This window comes from Oncorhynchus keta, chromosome 35 (genome assembly GCF_023373465.1).
Source record: "Oncorhynchus keta strain PuntledgeMale-10-30-2019 chromosome 35, Oket_V2, whole genome shotgun sequence".
In the NCBI taxonomy this organism is placed as follows: domain Eukaryota; kingdom Metazoa; phylum Chordata; class Actinopteri; order Salmoniformes; family Salmonidae; genus Oncorhynchus; species Oncorhynchus keta.
The window spans coordinates 75,238,018-75,243,017 of NC_068455.1; the positions used below are offsets into that span (position 1 = coordinate 75,238,018).

The 5,000-nt window shown below is 41.7% G+C and overlaps 1 long non-coding RNA gene across 1 annotated transcript in view; it reads right to left on the reverse strand.

Annotated features, from left to right (window-relative positions):
* Positions 1–2,698, reverse strand: part of LOC127916219 (uncharacterized) — a 2,833-nt gene extending 135 nt beyond the window's left edge. The window contains exons 1-3 of the long non-coding RNA XR_008094021.1: positions 2,465–2,698; positions 2,225–2,324; positions 1,577–1,710 (exon numbers count right to left, since the gene is read on the reverse strand). This is a non-coding gene — a long non-coding RNA (uncharacterized LOC127916219). The remainder of the gene's footprint in view (positions 1–1,576; positions 1,711–2,224; positions 2,325–2,464) is intronic.
* Positions 2,699–5,000: the final 2,302 nt, after the last annotated feature.

Consider the following 5,000-nt stretch of genomic DNA (forward strand, 5'->3'; position numbering starts at 1 on the left):
TCTGTTAGTAACTCCACTCACTACATGTAGCTGTATAGTCTGTTAGTAACTCCACTCACTACCTGTAGCTGTATAGTCTGTTAGTAACTCCACTCACTACATGTAGCTGTATAGTCTGTTAGTAACTCCACTCACTACCTGTATAGTCTGTTAGTAACTCCACTCACTACCTGTATAGTCTGTTAGTAACTCCACTCACTACATGTAGCTGTATAGTCTGTTAGTAACTCCACTCACTACCTGTATAGTCTGTTAGTAACTCCACTCACTACCTGCAGCTGTATAGTCTGTTAGTAACTCCACTCACTACCTGTATAGTCTGTTAGTAACTCCACTCACTACCTGTATAGTCTGTTAGTAACTCCACTCACTACCTGCAGCTGTATAGTCTGTTAGTAACTCCACTCACTACCTGTATAGTCTGTTAGTAACTCCACTCACTACCTGTAGCTGTATAGTCTGTTAGTAACTCCACTCACCACCTGTATAGTCTGTTAGTAACTCCACTCACTACCTGTAGCTGTATAGTCTGTTAGTAACTCCACTCACTACCTGTATAGTCTGTTAGTAACTCCACTCACTACATGTAGCTGTATAGTCTGTTAGTAACTCCACTCACTACCTGTATAGTCTGTTAGTAACTCCACTCACTACATGTAGCTGTATAGTCTGTTAGTAACTCCACTCACTACATGTAGCTGTATAGTCTGTTAGTAACTCCACTCACTACCTGTATAGTCTGTTAGTAACTCCACTCACTACATGTAGCTGTATAGTCTGTTAGTAACTCCACTCACTACCTGTATAGTCTGTTAGTAACTCCACTCACTACATGTAGCTGTATAGTCTGTTAGTAACTCCACTCACTACCTGCAGCTGTATAGTCTGTTAGTAACTCCACTCACTACCTGTATAGTCTGTTAGTAACTCCACTCACTACCTGTAGCTGTATAGTCTGTTAGTAACTCCACTCACCACCTATATAGTCTGTTAGTAACTCCACTCACTACCTGTAGCTGTATAGTCTGTTAGTAACTCCACTCACTACATGTATAGTCTGTTAGTAACTCCACTCACTACATGTAGCTGTATAGTTTGTTAGTAACTCCACTCACTACCTGTATAGTCTGTTAGTAACTCCACTCACTACATGTAGCTGTATAGTCTGTTAGTAACTCCACTCACTACCTGTAGCTGTATAGTCTGTTAGTAACTCCACTCACTACATGTAGCTGTATAGTCTGTTAGTAACTCCACTCACTACCTGTATAGTCTGTTAGTAACTCCACTCACTACCTGTAGCTGTATAGTCTGTTAGTAACTCCACTCACTACCTGTATAGTCTGTTAGTAACTCCACTCACTACATGTAGCTGTATAGTCTGTTAGTAACTCCACTCACTACATGTAGCTGTATAGTCTGTTAGTAACTCCACTCACTACCTGTATAGTCTGTTAGTAACTCCACTCACCACCTGTATAGTCTGTTAGTAACTCCACTCACTACCTGTAGCTGTATAGTCTGTTAGTAACTCCACTCACTACCTGTATAGTCTGTTAGTAACTCCACGCACTACCTGTATAGTCTGTTAGTAACTCCACTCACTACCTGTAGCTGTATAGTCTGTTAGTAACTCCACTCACTACCTGTATAGTCTGTTAGTAACTCCACTCACTACCTGTATAGTCTGTTAGTAACTCCACTCACTACCTGTATAGTCTGTTAGTAACTCCACTCACCACCTGTATAGTCTGTTAGTAACTCCACTCACTACCTGTAGCTGTATAGTCTGTTAGTAACTCCACTCACTACCTGTATAGTCTGTTAGTAACTCCACGCACTACCTGTATAGTCTGTTTAACTCCACTCACTACCTGTAGCTGTATAGTCTGTTAGTAACTCCACTCACTACCTGTATAGTCTGTTAGTAACTCCACTCACTACCTGTAGCTGTATAGTCTGTTAGTAACTCCACTCACTACCTGTATAGTCTGTTAGTAACTCCACTCACTACCTGTATAGTCTGTTAGTAACTCCACTCACTACATTTACCTGTATAGTCTGTTAGTAACTCCACTCACTACCTGTAGCTGTATAGTCTGTTAGTAACTCCACTCACTACCTGTATAGTCTGTTAGTAACTCCACTCACTACATTTAGCTGTATAGTCTGTTAGTAACTCCACTCACTACCTCTATAGTCTGTTAGTAACTCCACTCACTACCTGTAGCTGTATAGTCTGTTAGTAACTCCACTCACTACCTGTATAGTCTGTTAGTAACTCCACTCACTACCTGTATAGTCTGTTTAACTCCACTCACTACCTGTAGCTGTATAGTCTGTTAGTAACTCCACTCACTACCTGTATAGTCTGTTAGTAACTCCACTCACCACCTGTATAGTCTGTTAGTAACTCCACTCACTACCTGTAGCTGTATAGTCTGTTAGTAACTCCACTCACTACCTGTATAGTCTGTTAGTAACTCCACTCACTACATGTAGCTGTATAGTCTGTTAGTAACTCCACTCACTACCTGTATAGTCTGTTAGTAACTCCACTCACTACATGTAGCTGTATAGTCTGTTAGTAACTCCACTCACTACCTGTATAGTCTGTTAGTAACTCCACTCACTACATGTAGCTGTATAGTCTGTTAGTAACTCCACTCACTACCTGTATAGTCTGTTAGTAACTCCACTCACTACCCGTATAGTCTGTTTAACTCCACTCACTACCTGTAGCTGTATAGTCTGTTAGTAACTCCACTCACTACCTGTATAGTCTGTTAGTAACTCCACTCACCACCTGTATAGTCTGTTAGTAACTCCACTCACTACCTGTATAGTCTGTTAGTAACTCCACTCACTACCTGTAGCTGTATAGTCTGTTAGTAACTCCACTCACTACCTGTATAGTCTGTTAGTAACTCCACTCACTACCTGTAGCTGTATAGTCTGTTAGTAACTCCACTCACTACCTGTATAGTCTGTTAGTAACTCCACTCACTACATGTAGCTGTATAGTCTGTTAGTAACTCCACTCACTACCTGTATAGTCTGTTAGTAACTCCACTCACTACCTGTATAGTCTGTTAGTAACTCCACTCACTACCTGTATAGTCTGTCTTGGCTCGCTTCATGTTCTGGTCGGTAGCTAACTAGCACTCCCTCATGTGGCTGCTCGGACCGTCATGAAAAAGGGGCATGGTGGAAGCGCTACAATATCATGTCTTAGTGAGGAGTGGGAACATTCAGGAACGTTCAACGGTGTTGAAAAGTCATCTTTAGACATGTTCTGCTTTTCTTACATTTTGTTTTGGAATTAACTAAACCAAGCGGACATGAAAATTGCGTTTGAAAAAGGTCAATTTTAGCTGTGAGCCAATAGGTGACCACAGGTTGTTTTCCCCACAGGCAGACAGGGAGCTAATTCTAATTCTAAATCAAGTTCTAATTCTAATTCTAAATCAAGTTCTAATTCTAATTCTAAATCAAGTTCTAATTCTAATTCTAATCCTAAATAGAATTCTAATTCTAATTCTAATTCTAAATTGAATTCTAATTCTAATACCGACTGGGAGTATCATCAGCTTAGTGCTTTTATGTATGGGACCTTTATGACATCACAGAGAGATGAAAAATGTGCATAGACTTTATTATTAAATAGAAAAAACCTTATGTAGGACATCAGAAAGCGAAGAACTGTGGTCGTGAAAAACACCTGGCTGGGTGACACACACACAGACCAGAAGGGGCTACTAAATAGGGCTGTCGCCAGTAGTGAGAGATTCAGACCCTGGAATGAGACTGGGCTACGAGGGATGTGTGTGTGTGTGTGTGTGTGTGTGTGTGTGTGTGTGTGTGTGTGTGTGTGTGTGTGTGTGTGTGTGTGTGTGTGTGTGTGTGTGTGTGTGTGTGTGTGTGTGTGTGTGTGTGTGTGTGTGTGTGTGTGTGTGTGTGTGTGTGTGCTGCCACATTAAACACCTTACTCAGAGCTGATCAGTTCTTATCCTACCAGATGTCACCATGGTCTTAATACAGTAGTGTGAGCAAGAGGCATGTGCTGTAGGGCTTAAAATGGAGGGATGGTGAGAGGGGGGAGAGACAGAGACAAAGAGGGAAGGAAGGAGAGACAGAGAGAGAGAGAGAGAAGGAAGGAAGGAAGGAAGGAAGGAAGGAAGGAAGGAAGGAAGGAAGGAAGGAAGGAAGGAAGGAAGGAAGGAAGGAAGGAAGGAAGGAAGGAAGGAAGGAAAGGAGAGAAGGAGAGAAGGAGAGAAGGAGAGAGGGAGAGAAGGAGAGAGGGAAGGAAGGAGCTGGAAGGAGAGTTGTTTTTACTGGACACACCCTGTGCTACTGTGTCTCGGCTTTTCTAACACACATGACATCTTCACCAAAACAAAGCGCTTGGCTCTGCACCCGATATAAACTTTAATGCAGTGTATCCTATTAACACACCTTTGTCCCCGAGGCTAAAGAGTTTATAGCTTCCACTGCAATACATGACAATTACCTTTTAAAGTAGTTCAACTGGAATATCTAGTGTGAGGGGAAAATGGATGCTCCTGTAAATACCTGGTCTGTAAGCTGTGTGTATTTACATATCAACAAGTAACCAGCCTTTTAATAGACAATACATGTTACTGTTGTGTTGGTTGGAGGTGGAACATAAAGAGTCTGAATGTGTTGGTTAGGTGGAACATGGTTAGAGGTGGAACATAAAGAGTCTGAATGTGTTGGTTGGAGGTGGAACATAAAGAGTCTGAATGTGTTGGTTGGAGGTGGAACATAAAGAGTCTGAATGTGTTGGAGGTGGAACATAAAGAGTCTGAATGTGTTGGTTGGAGGTGGAACATAAAGAGTCTGAATGTGTTGGTTGGTTGGAGGTGGAACATAAAGAGTCTGAATGTGTTGGTTGGAGGTGGAACATAAAGAGTCTGAATGTGTTGGTTGGAGGTGGAACATAAAGAGTCTGAATGTGTTGGTTGGAGGTGGAACATAAA